This window comes from Anastrepha obliqua, chromosome 4 (assembly GCF_027943255.1).
Source record: "Anastrepha obliqua isolate idAnaObli1 chromosome 4, idAnaObli1_1.0, whole genome shotgun sequence".
In the NCBI taxonomy this organism is placed as follows: Eukaryota; Metazoa; Arthropoda; class Insecta; order Diptera; family Tephritidae; genus Anastrepha; species Anastrepha obliqua.
Window position 1 is genome coordinate 45,772,039 of NC_072895.1, and position 13,779 is coordinate 45,785,817.

Genomic DNA, 13,779 nt, shown 5'->3' on the forward strand with positions numbered 1-13,779 from the left:
CTAAGAATCAATCGTATGCCTTTAACGAACCTCTTGTGTGATCTGCGCGATTGTGTAACAATTATTGGAACATCATTAACTTTAGTGATAATATTGAAACATTTAAGCTTAATCTGTTTACCTTATTTAATTAAATGAATTAGTCTGTAAGAACATTTTCCGTAGACTGAAGTAATAAATAAATAAATAAATAAATCTAATTTGGGCTGGCTGTTAATTTTTGGAATAAAACAAACTCCTAGACAACGAGAATTATAGAAGCTTAATAAAATTATACATATAAAGAGATGATAGCGCTCAAATCCAACTTGCATTTTGTCATACTAAAATTGAAAAAATTGCGTACCCAATTTTTTTAATTCTGATTAAATATTTTAAAAGTTTGATGAAAATTATGCAAATTTTCAATAAATTTTGAATGAAGTCTGAAATTTGACCTTTTATGGTCTTGAAAGAGTTAAATATATTAAAAAAAAAAAATAATTGAATAAAAAATAATAATCAGTAAATAGGCAAAACTTGTTGATATATCGTGCATTTACATTATTTTCGGAGGGATGTTTTCACTGCCCGGGCTAAAAGTAGCACTTCAACATTTTGCCAGTTTTGACAATTTTTCTCTTTTTTGTTTTGAATGCCAATTCATTTTCTTTTGGTTAAAGTTTTCATCTCACGAAAAAATATATAATTCTAAGCTTCAAACTTTGTGCAAATATTTAAAAAATCCAAAAATATTTCATCAAAATTTGAAAACTTTTGAGCAGAATTTTGAAAAAGTTGGGTTTGCTGTTTTATAGTGCATTCAATTAAATTAAAATTTAATTTATTGTATATTCAAATTTAAAGTTACCTACAAAATTTTCGTTGATTTTTTATAATTTTTTCCTGGACGTTATTGCGCATTTTCTTCATATATCGAATGAACTCAATTTTTTGTGTTCGGAGAAAATGTGCAAGAGCGTCAGCAAAATAAATTGTCAAAAATCAGTCACTTTAATCTTGCTCCTCTCTATGCAAAATTCGTTGATATTTTTTTTTAATTTGCACCAAGTTTTTATACAATTTTATGTAGGATTTATGTAGTTTTTGTAGGATAATGAACCATGTTTTTATAGAAAAATTCTAAAATTAATTGAGTAACAAATAACTGATCACAACTTGTCAATTAGACCTCGTGTTATTTAACGCAGTGTATGTATATTTTAAAACTTAACTAACCAGTAAATTTATTAAGCAAAGTACTGCTGTGGTTAGAGCAAATAAAAAATGCGGAAATGCAAATATATGCCAGACTTAAGCCAATTACTTGTAAATAATAATAACTGTAATATATCCCGTTTGAACCTCCCGCTACAGCTGTGCATAGAGGTCTAGCATGCCAAGTATACCTCACGTCGTTCTGTGGTCGTTTTGTGGTTTTTCTATGCGCGGTTTGTTTGATTAATTTTCCCAGCGTGCATATTTAGATTTCAGGATTTAATTTTGTATTGTACGTTTTTTATTAAACTTTTATTTTTTAAGAGAATTATAAAAAGTATATTTTTTAGTTGTAATTTTTTTGTGAAAAAACTAGCTGATTTGTCATTTACGTCAAGTTGCTTACGCCCTTCTGATTATTTCCATGGCGGACGTCTACTACCCCTTTACTTCAATTACCCATTTTTATATGTATTTATTTATTTACAAGAAATATGATTGTGATTATACATATATATAACATTTACACTTTTGTATAGGATTTCATCAATCTTTGCGGGTGGGAAATTCACATGAAAATGCCATCACATTCCTACTTTTTCTTGCGTTCGTGATACCTACTTTTTTCTCAAGCACATTTTCCCTTCTTCGAAGTTCAGTTGTGATAAGAAAACAGAGAAAAGAAAAATAATTTTCTTTTAGAATTTTTATTGATGGGAGCAAAAGTAACAGTACAAAATTTATATTCAGAATCGGGCTGCATTTTTTTTTTCAACGCAAGTTTTTATGAATCAACTCTTCTATTCTTAATTAAAAAACTATATTTATTCGGCAGTGTATTTCTTCGGCACGATTTAATGACTTAACTTTAACTTAAGTGCGACCCATATTCCGTTCGGGTCACGTTTGTCTACTGATAGCGCAGGTGTTTAACTGTTTCCAGTTGGAATTTGCAACACGAATGGTGCGTTTGTCTATTACGAGTAAAAGTTTACATGTTGCCAAGGGCATGGACATGCCGACCTTGTCTTGACTAATTTGGAGCGAGTATCCCACTTCAGCTAACTCATCTGAGTTACAGCTACCTTTAATGTTGGTTTGTCCAGGCACTCAGAGTAGATTAATAGAAAAACACTGTGCAAGTATTTTTAATAATTTGTAAAATTGCTTTACTGGCTTAGACGAGTGTTTACTTGATATAAGTGATTTCAAATCAGCCTGACTATCGGAGTAAATGAAAATTTCTCTAGCGGTAACTGCGCCTAAAATGCTTTCTGTGATTGCCAAGTCATCACTATAAAAAGTATTCAATGCTTTTATATTCAGTATATCTCTAGAGTCAAAGGTTGATTAATTATCGATAAGAAGTGTTTGAAAGCCAAAGCGAATATCTAATGGTTCTTTTGTTTTGTAAGACCTTGAGAATTAAAAATGATGGTAAATAAACGAATAGTGTTGGTTGTTATGATTTCATGATATTTAATTGTTTGAATATCGGCATATATTCGCCACGGCTACGAGTTACATCCATTCGATCAGTTTTTTTTTTTCAAAATAAATTTCCACACTTTGGAAGCATTGTTCTGGCGTTAAACGGCTCTTGATAACTTGCTAAGCCTTATTAAATACTATAGGAATCTGAACACGGTGTGCTATTCTCAGGTGTAAACTATTGTTGTCGATATCAATAGTTCCCAACTCCTTATATACTATGTTAGTCCGGTCAATTTAGACATTCGAATCTATTAAAATTCATAGCAAGCTGAAAATGAATGAAATTGTTCAAAACATATGTAAAAACAAAATTTTAAAGCTCAATCGATCCGGCCGGGGGGAAAAAATAGACTCGGGGTCAAAGGTTAAAAAATTGGTTTTTCGTGAATTTCTCGGAAACGGTCAGATTTATCGCAAAATTAACTCAGACAAAAATTGTAGATCATAAAGTTATCTACGAAAAAGGTATCAATGATTTTCCCCTAAACACCACCGTTTCTAAGATATAACGAAGTAAAGAGTTGCAAGTGTAATAATATGCATAAGCGCGCCACGTATATACATTTTTGTAGCTGTAATATAAGTAAACCCCCTTTCCTATCGGTGATTTTAACTGAAATTTAAAATATAAAACATACTCATAAGTATAATTCTCAGAATATTAGGTATAATGAAACCCCTGTCTTATATTTTATATGCTAGTGTAACCTTGAAACGACAGCTGTCCATCTGTTAAATTGTGTGCGTGGCTACGATGATGAAAGCTATGAAGACAAAAAACCCATTTTTTTTAACCTTTGACTTCGAGTAAATATTTTCCCCTCGACCGGATCGATTGGGAACTTTAAAATTTTATTTCTACATGTGTTTTCAACAATTTCATCCATTTTCTGCTTGTTATGAATTTTAGAAGCTTCACCCTTACGTTTTGGCCTAATTTGACCGGACTATGTTTTAAAAATCTGTATATTGGATTACGAATAAGCTGGAATTGCCCTTCATACATTTGTGGTAGTACACGTATAGGCGTCTATGTCTATTATAGACACGTCCAAACGTCCACATCGTTATCGTGAAATTTGCATGCCTTGGCCGATACTATTTTATATTGTTTGGAGCATAATTTTTCGACCAATGACTGTATTTTTTAATTTTTTTGTTTTGTTAAATGTGACGAAAAGGGGCTTCCTTTACGGCATCCAAGTTTCGGTAGTGTTTCCAACCGCAAAACCGTTCTCCATCTCTGGTGCGCGCATATTTTATCTTCATTAGCACCATGAAGCTGTTACAAAAACGATTCCACATCGGTTAATTGTCATATTCTATTTTAGTTACACTTATTTTTATACCCCACGCATACTGATGAAGTTAATAATAGCAATTCTAATTAATGCCAAGAGCAGGGCGCCTTTCGTTTGAACGTCATTGATGCGAGCTGTCATTGCCACCACACGAGCAACAGATAGTTTATCAATAAGTCGCTCTACGTAGATTCGTTTGCTAAAGCAACTTATAAATTTAAGAAGGAATTTTCTGCTATTCGAGTGAGTGTAAATGTTTATTTTTCAGATAATTGGATATGTGTTCGTAAATTTTAGTTGATTGCTTTCTATCTGCAAATCGCGGATGCATTCCATTACTCAACGGCTGGTTAATGATAGTGAAAAGCGTGAGACTTTCTATACTATCAACTGAAAACAGTCACAGTACAGGACTGTCTGAAAAGTTTTCAAGTTTTAACTGGTTCAAGAAGCCTTTTAATTTTGTATTATTTTTTTTTTTTTTTTTGTTTATGGTGTTGAGTTTTTTCTTCTACACGAAAAAAAAATTTCGAGTATTCGCACACGTAAACATCAACACCAATAAAAAAAACGATTTTTGGATCACTTGAAACACAAATGAAATTCAGTTGGCTATAGCTTTGCCCACTTGAAATTCTTCTAAAACTTCGAATTCAAAAGTTTAAAATTTTGACGAAACGTTTTTAAGTTTTTGTTTTTTTAGTCTTCATAAAGTATGGAATTTTCACTTTTGTATATGGCTTCCTTAATTGAATAAAAATAAAATTCAATAAGAAATTGAATATGATTGCGATTTAACTGTATTGTTTTCTCGATCAATTTATTTACTTTTTTACTGATTTTTATCTTTAAGAGCCTTACTGTTCTGGGCTTACTGCCTTCATATATCTGATGCTGATGGTATTGTCCTCCTGACACATAATCCCAATGAACTGGGACATGAAAGTAAATTTAACAAAATCTGAAGTGAAGGTCTTTGGAAAAGTTCGTCAACTAGCCGAGGTTGAAAAATAGTGGTACAAAGGCAAAGAAATAAAAGTGGTGGCAGAATATAAGCACCTTGGTGTCATTCTCACACCCAAAATGGCGTTTGCTCAGCGTGTAAGCCAGAAATAATAAAAAATGCTATAGCTGAACACATAAAATACATTTGGGCAACTATTTATGAATCAAGCAGCAGTAGACTCCCGCACGTATTAGGACAGTGCTTATTACGAAAAAACGTGTTTTGCACAAACAACTCAACGACTCAGGTATGTAGTTCGACTTTAAGCTTGGAGAAAATAAAGGCGATTAAACTGTTATGATCGCTGTATTCAGCTTTTATCAAAAATGAAATTACAAAATTTAGTACAAGCAAGAACGACGCGAATTTATAAACACTTAGATTACTCAAAAGGAGAATCATATTTTACAGAAGATACGCGGCTTGCTGATGTCTCAACAATATTTAAAAGCAATATGTGGATTACTAAAACTGAGTGCAAGACATGTGCCCCTTCTTACCAAGATGCCCTGTACTGAGGGAAATTAGACAAAGAGCTGAAGTAATATATAAGTACATATTAAATGACCAAAATTTTAGAACGCTAACTGGTATTATATGTGAGAGAATTCTTTGTAGCAGAGTTGAATTATTTATTTATTTAAGGGGTTACATGGGTTTCGTCGGGTAAAAAGAGGCCTATTTTCAAAATTTTTTTTCTATGTAAACTTTTTTCTGTCTTATAGATAAATATTTAAAGAATAATTTCTGAAATTAAAAAAGAAAAATTAAAACTCTTCCATTGTGTCGTCATTTCCGGTGACCTCTCGAAAGGTGCGTCCGCGTTGTCAGCATAACTCCTGACAAGATCATCAAAAATGAAGTAACAAAAATAAGTGTTTCAGTTAAGACCATAAACTCGTGATTGAACGAAGGAAAGAAAAAAAAGTAAAAATTGGAATTTGGCAGACATTTTTCCAAAAAAATGAAAACTTCCTGTCAAATTTGCTTGACATTTTGTTTTTTTTAAACAGTTGTAATTGAAAACAAACAAAACAAAGCCTTCGTTCAAGCACGGGTAAATTGTATTTCGAACACCTGTGTAAAATTTCATCAAGATCGGTTGAGTAGTTTTCGGGAACATTTGACAACCGACTTTGAAAACCGGGTTCCGAGAAGAACGCGTTTAAAGTTTTGAGTAACAATAAAAGTGGCTTGGAGCACACACATTCCAAAGCCTGTATCTCCGAAACTATTTTTCGGATCAACTTGAAAATGTGTGATAATAATCTTGAGATGTTGTAGAAATTAATAAGCCAAAAAAATCGATTTTAAGCCCACGAAACCTTTGTAATTAACTCCTTAAGAACTGTCACATACGACATCGTTATTGTCAAAAACATTCTTATTTATTTCTTTATTTATTTTTATAAATTAAAGGAATTAATGTTTGAATTAAAGCAATTGTAACCATTACTTTTATAAAGTAAAGGAAGAAGTACTACTATTACTTGTTCGATTTTATCTGACTGTTTTGTTTTAGTTTTAAGTTTACACTGTACTATTGTAGAATTAAGATTTTAAAAGCTTTGTAACTTCTATTCTGTAGATAAATAAATAATTAAATAAAGGAATAAATCGTCAAAACTTGTCAATAAGTAACTGCCAAGCGTAATTTTTGCTTTATTTATTTATTATTTATTTTATTATTTATTTGTTTGCTTTATTTTTAATCTATTATTTTTTACCCAGTGTTAAGTGGAGCATTTCGGAAATGTTTTATGTTTTTTTTTGTTTGTTGTCTAGAGTCAAAAGTGAAAGTATTGAAAAGTATTATGATAGTATTTCTCATTAATATATACATAATATTAACCTTTAGTAGTTCCCAGAAGCGCGCTGTGAAGGGTTCCAAAATGTGTATCGCGTATATTGAAATCGTTACTGAAATTACACTGGCCTGCAACAGTGGAACAGAATTTCTGAGTATTTTTATAGACTACAAGTAAACGCTATCTTCGCTTTTGTAACTTCGCTAACCCGCCATGCAATTTTTTTACAAATATTTTCACAACATGTTTTAGTGTTCAAATGTCCTGCTTAGAGGGAAATTTTGAACTTTGCTTAAAAAATGGATCAATCAACCCTTAAAAGGGAAGCCTTGGGTCAAACATGTTAGACAAAAATCATACCCGTGAACTTCTATTGTTTTTATTCTATTCAGTTTTGACGATAATTAGGGTGGTATCAGAAACCGATTGCTGAATCAGAATTTAAAAATTGCATGTTTTTTGTATTATTGTATTATTTTTTCATTTATCTTATACAACTGACTGATTAAATTCATCTGTCCACTTAACAATTTGTCAAGGAATTTATATACATCGCATCATGGACAAAGCCATATTTACTCTTTTACAGCATTTCTTAGATCGCTTTAGATCGCTTTTAGATTTTCTTTCACTTTCTAGAGGTGTTTTATTTTTAGTTTTTTTTCTTTTTTTTTTAAGCGCCTTATTATCTTTCTCATTTCTTTGTCTACTGTTGCTATATCAAAAGCGCTTCTTGCTGCCACACAATCGGATTTCCTCGGTTTCATTTTCGAATCAGAACTAGTATCGATTTTAGATGTCACAAAAATCTATTTTAATATCAGAGAGAAACCAATGAGAATATCTTTGATAGAATGAAAATAGTTTTTTTTGCTTCCTGAATGGTTTTAAACTTTCTTATATTAAAATAAACCTAAGTTTTACTTTTGTTACTTGCATATATCTGCTATGAGGAACCAAAGAAATACCACCCAAGATCCAATATTTTTGAAACAAAATCTAGATATAACGAAAGGATTCAAAAACGTGGTCTTTGCAATAGCAACTGGCTGAGTCGTTAATCCTCCGTTGGGCACCCGGGTCAGAGTTTTTCCACTTTGCGAATTTAGCATATTTCTAACCACTAGAGCTTGCAGGTAGCTTCCTAAAATTTAATTTTCTAGATCGGCCACAAAAAGATTACAAGGTTTCAAGGAAGGCAAGGTTAACCAGCAATGTTGAAATAAAATACATAAATTTTACTTTATGTATTTACTATTTTATTTATTTATTTATTATATTAGTAAAGCAGATTTACGCCGATTCTGGCCGCCCCAAGGGATTAACGTAGTTGTTTCACATTTTCAGAAGTTTCCTTCTCTATAAAAAAAGTTACTCACAGCGTTTTTTTGTATTACAAGGTATTAGACTAATTACTTTTAACTTTTGTGGTAAAAGCAAGCAAGTTTTCTTTGTTTATGAGCAGAACAACTGTTTCGATAATCGATTTTTTATGTCTGAAAAGTGAAGAAAGCAATTGGAATCTGCAACACCAGCACAACCAGAATCGCTTTCCGAATCTATTTCTCCAATTCGGACTTGGATTTCATTACAACCCTGAATATTTCAATCAGAACTCGACTTATAACATTTCTTACATGCAATATAAAACTTTCTATGACTAAAATAAATAGATTTCGAAAAAAAAATTGAAACTTGTTGGACTATAACTTTGTGCTACCAAATAAGTCTGTCTACTTCTTTTGATGCACTTTCACTTTTTTTATAATCATCAAGAAATCTGCTTCCGTTGCTTTATTACCGCTTGGATGAAATTTCCTCAACGGCAGTGGATCTTTTTCTTACTAACACCAACAGCCAACCGCCAAATATCTTATATCTGTAATTTAAGATGATCTTCCATACATTCTTCTCTCATGCTACTCCTACTTATTTATGTATGAGTTGTTAAAACATAAACAAAAATGATACAGGTTGAATGGCATGTCGTTCGAATTTATTTCGACAGGCCGCGGTGTGCAATTGAAGCAGTCTGAATGAGCATCAGCTACGAGTACTAAAGAATTTACGTGCAATTGAAATAACCATTTTGTGTAAAAAATCATTGCTACATTCAAAGAACGCTTTTCTAAGGTGAGCAATGTAATTTGTGTATTAATTTGAGATAAGTAAGTGAGTGAGATTAAATTTACAATTCTTACCCCAAAAAGCAATCAACGAACTAAATGTCTATAAATTATCAGCATAGAGGAGTCAGTCTGCTCTCTTAGCTGCTTTACACTGCTACACTCGCACAAACACAGATTCAACATGAATGTTGTCTTATGTATTAAGTATTTTTATGTGCGTACATACATACACACATACATATGTACTGCTGACTGGCTGTGGCTGTGACTGTGCAGTTGGATAATAAAGTGGCGATGAGGTTTATGAACAACAGGATTCTTTAGAATTTATACCCGAAGATAAACGCACAACACAAACGCATAACATTTAAAAAGTGATTTCTTTTTTGTTGTAACGTATAATTTTACGGTTATAATGGTTGGGAGTGTCCACGTCGTATGTACGGTTTCTCCTTTAGCGCACACAAGCACATTTGGGGGTATGTAATTACCTTGTTTTTTTTTAACTTCCTTTTTTATCTACTTTTTTTTTGTTTCTTTCTGGCTGTCTCTTAATAAATGCACTTGCCCTTGGCAAGAAGAAAACGTTTTAATGCGTTCAAAAATTGAATTTTTTTATGGAAATTTTGCGCTGACAGATAATTCTGGGCGCTCTTGTTTTTCTTCTATTGTTTTTCTTATTTTCTTTAACACATAATTTTTTTTCACTCAAAATATTTTCCGTGTTTAAATTATTATTATATTCCTGCTTTGCACTTTATATGCTTTTGGATTCAAAAGAAGGATAAAAATATATTTGTAGGTATTTATTTTCGGTATTTAGGGGCTTTTGTGCCCGATTTTCATGGCTTAGCTGAATTCTGATTATGTCCTGGCTTTTTTTGTTTTTTAGTTTTTTTTCTTCGTGCTTTTGTGTTTTTTTTGTAGAGTTGTTAGCTTCGGTTGTTGGTTGCTGTTGTTCTCAAACTCGCAGGCGGGTGGTCAATTTATATTTTTTTGTTATTTTTGTTTCTTGCTTCAACAAGAAAATGAAATTATAGCACTGATTGTTTTTATGTTTTTATTTTAGTAACTTTAATTTTTTCACAGTACATTTCATCGTTTAGTCACGAGGATGCTTGATCTGGCATATTCAGCTGACGCAAGCTCATTAGCATTTTCCTGCATAATTTAAGGCGCGTAAGCAAAAAAAATAAAAATAAGTAAGAATTTCAATACATTTTTCTTCACATCTAAATTAAGATAAAGATAAATTTTACTGTTACTAGTTGCACATTTCCATACGATTTGTTCTACCTGCGCGGATTTCCATAAATTAAATGAAAAGACAAGATTATAAATGAATATTTTTAAATATTTTCATTCACACCCACCAGCTCATTTACCAATCAGCGTTTCGCCGCATTTTTTATTTTTTTATGTATTTATTATTATAATTAAAAATGCGCTGCCAATACGCGCAAACAAGAGCAAACAAACTCTAGCATGCCAGTAAATAAACATTAAAGTGGAAAAATTGGAAATAATTTTTTGCCACCGAGTAAATAGCCGTGAATAAAGATAACAGTCATTTCTTTGTTTGCTAGGCAGCCACATTTTTTAACTTAAACTAAGCTTATCTGAATTTTTCGTTTCGCGCGAAGGCAGGCAGGCCAAAAGTTGTGGTGCGCCATTAAATGCTTAATTTCAACAATTTTAAATCTTGAAAATTTTACTGTTTCTAATTACCCTCTCATTAATCGTAGATAAATAGAAAAAATAAAGTGCCGAATTGTGACTGCGAATTTTGTATATATGAATGGGCGAAGAGTGGGAGAGACTTATAAATTGATGGTAATTAATCAGCTGTTTACTGCCATGGACGAGTGGAGCGACATTAAAGTCGACTGAATACTTAAGTAACTCAAACTTAGACGAAAGCCCATAAATAACAAAATGCGTAAGTGCCTTCGTACATCTTGTTAAAAGATGCATTATAAACTAGCTTCCAAATGGAGCTCATAAGACAATAAATAACTTCAACAAACTTGAAAAAAATGTATTTCAGTTTTATTTTTTTTTTTTTTTTTTGTTCTGAAAAAATTAAGCTACTCACAAAAATATCAAAAAACAACGTCTTGCGATTTGTTTTTTCGCGTGAATATAAGGATTTCTAGCTCTCCATACTCGCGTGCAGCCAACGCAGAGTGGTTTGTGCGAAAAACATTGAGTGCCCAGATGTATACCTGCAACCACAGTTTTACTTTGACTCTCATTTATAGTGATCGGTAAGGCTATTTTCAATGGGAACTATAAGCGACCGAAGGGAAACGGTGAATTCATGGGAATTATTGTAATTCGCGCAATCAATAACTATTGCCTTTTGAGCCGTCCAGTGATGATGGTGTCATTGTATTGGGTATGGGAATAAGTTTCCGATCTTTCTTAGCCAGAGTTTCGAATTATTTAAACAATTAAATAATAGTTGATATTATGTGAAGTATGTCCCAGCAACAAGAAGCAACAACTTTACTCCATCTTTCAGGCAGCATACGGATTCCTCTGACGAAATATTCGAGTTCTTTTGACTTGATCCATTCATTGAGCCAGTTTGCGATGCTCTCGTAAGCAGTGAATCGCTCTCCAATTAGGGCTAACTCCATTGATCGGAACAGATGGTAGTCCGAATGTGCAATGTCTGGGTAATACGGCGGGTGGGGCAAGATTTCCCTCTAAATATTTCTGGACCGATTTAGCCGCTGTTATTTGAGTGCTCGATTCAAACGCATTACCTGCAGTCGGTAACGATCGGCAGTGATGGTTTCAGATGGTTTAGGAGTTCATAATGGATGACACCCTTATGATTCCACCAGATGTACAACATAACCTTTGAAGCATGCATTTTTTTCGCAATCGATGGGCCTGGTTCCCATGGCAGGCTCCAACATATTCGTCGCTTAGGCCTATCCATTATTAGATCCAGATTTCTTTTCTGCCATTCGAGAAGCATCTCACACGTCACCAAACGTTTCGCGATATCCCCCTCCTTCAATTGATGCGGCACTCAGTTACCTGCTTTCTGAACCATTCCCATCGCGTACAAACTTTCATCGACGGTTAATTTGTCAACATCCAACTCATCAAGAGTTCGACATTCATCCAAAAATTGTTGTAGTTGAGTATCTTTGAATTTTTTCGGTGCCCGTCAGCGACCTTTATCATCCACTTCGAAACTGCTACTTTGGAAGCGTCGAAACCAGCCTTTACAAGTTGTATTTTATGGGGAGTAATTACTGCAAATATGGATCCATAAACTATACGTTACAGCTGCACTTTTCCTTAAAAGGTAATAATGAGGCATGACTTCCCGTAAATGTTGTTTTTTCGGGACGATCGTAGACATTTTTGATAACAGATAAGAAAGGATCTTTACGCTTCAAACGAATGTCAACTACTGCGAACGAGACCTTGAAATATATAGTATATTACTTGAGCGAACACAAAAATAAAGGGTTTTCCAATAACAGGTATTATGAATGAATGGATTACGCTATCGAGAGATGATTAACGATTTTTTATGAGCAGAATTGGATGGTATTGATCTGGACAATGTTCATTTTCAACAAGCCAGCGCTACGTGCCACTCAAGCAACGAAACCATTGATCTTTTACGGGAAAAGTTTCCGGACCGTGTTATCTCTCGAAGAGGTGATCACAATTGGCCACCGAGATCTTATGATTTAACACCTTGTGACTTTTTTCTTTGGGGCCATGTGAGAGAGAAGGTCTACGCCAACATCCCAGTGTCGATTCAAAACCTCAAAGATGGAATTCGTGAGGCTATCAAGGACATAGGGCAGCCACTTTGCAATTCGGTTATGGAAAATTTCATGAAAGGATATTGTCCTGTAATCGTGGTCGTGGTGGTCATTTGCCTGATGTAATTTTTCACTATTAACGGCATACCTTCCTTTTATAATGAAATAAACATCCGATAATTTATATTAAAAAATAGCATTTTTCTTTGAATATCAAAATAACACCTCTTATTGGAAAGCCCTCTACTATCAGCAGCGACACCTCTTTTACGAAGGTAGAAACTTAGTTCGGTTATTTCTAAATATTCTTACTTGTGCTCAACACGACTTTTCTTCCTTAGTGCCGTGAGGCTCTGGAACCGCATGAATAGGAGTAACTATAAAATGATAATCCACAATTATTTGAGTTCTGTAAATTGAATGTGATTGTCAGTTTACTGTCTTGTTTTCTCGATCTATATTTTCCTTTTTCATTTGCAGCGCAATCGGCTGAAAAGGCAATTTCTTCAAGATGTCTGACCGGACTTTTACAGTCTTAAAAATTAGCTTAGTCAAAGCGTAGACCAAATTACATGTCATTTGCAGTGCTTGAATGTCTTTGCTTCTTTTACCCAAAAAAAAAAAACAAAAAAGCGCCCAGTGGCTCTGTCATCGCACATTCACTGACATGCTCCGTCTGTAATCTTAGTGGTGGGTAAATAGCTCTGCATTACTTAAAAAAAAATCTACTGAAAACTAGTTTGGGTATTTCTATTAAAGTGAATTCCCCTGAGGTAAAGAAAACAATCGACGCAATATAAGAGCCAATTTAAAGGACACTCAAGGCAAGATGTCTGTTGTGAAATGTGCCCAAATGTCAAATCATGCAGACTGAAAATATTTCGTAAGCGAAATATCTCGTATATTTAAGCTGGTTAGGATTTGAGTGACGAATGCCATTAAATGAAATAAGGCAAGCGTTTGTAGGACTATACTAAGTATGCATGTTTGTATGCAGTTAGTTGGCAACGCAAGTTTAAACAGCTTTAATGCATGTGTGCAGATATG

The 13,779-nt window shown here is 33.3% G+C and overlaps 1 protein-coding gene across 1 annotated transcript in view; it reads right to left on the bottom strand.

The window, feature by feature from the left end:
- The window catches only part of LOC129243853 (protein qui-1), a 292,168-nt gene extending 283,094 nt beyond the window's left edge, over positions 1–9,074 (bottom strand). The window contains exon 1 of the mRNA XM_054881229.1: positions 9,008–9,074. The gene's annotated coding sequence lies outside the window, so the exon portion shown is untranslated. The remainder of the gene's footprint in view (positions 1–9,007) is intronic.
- Between the last annotated feature and the right edge of the window lie 4,705 nt (positions 9,075–13,779).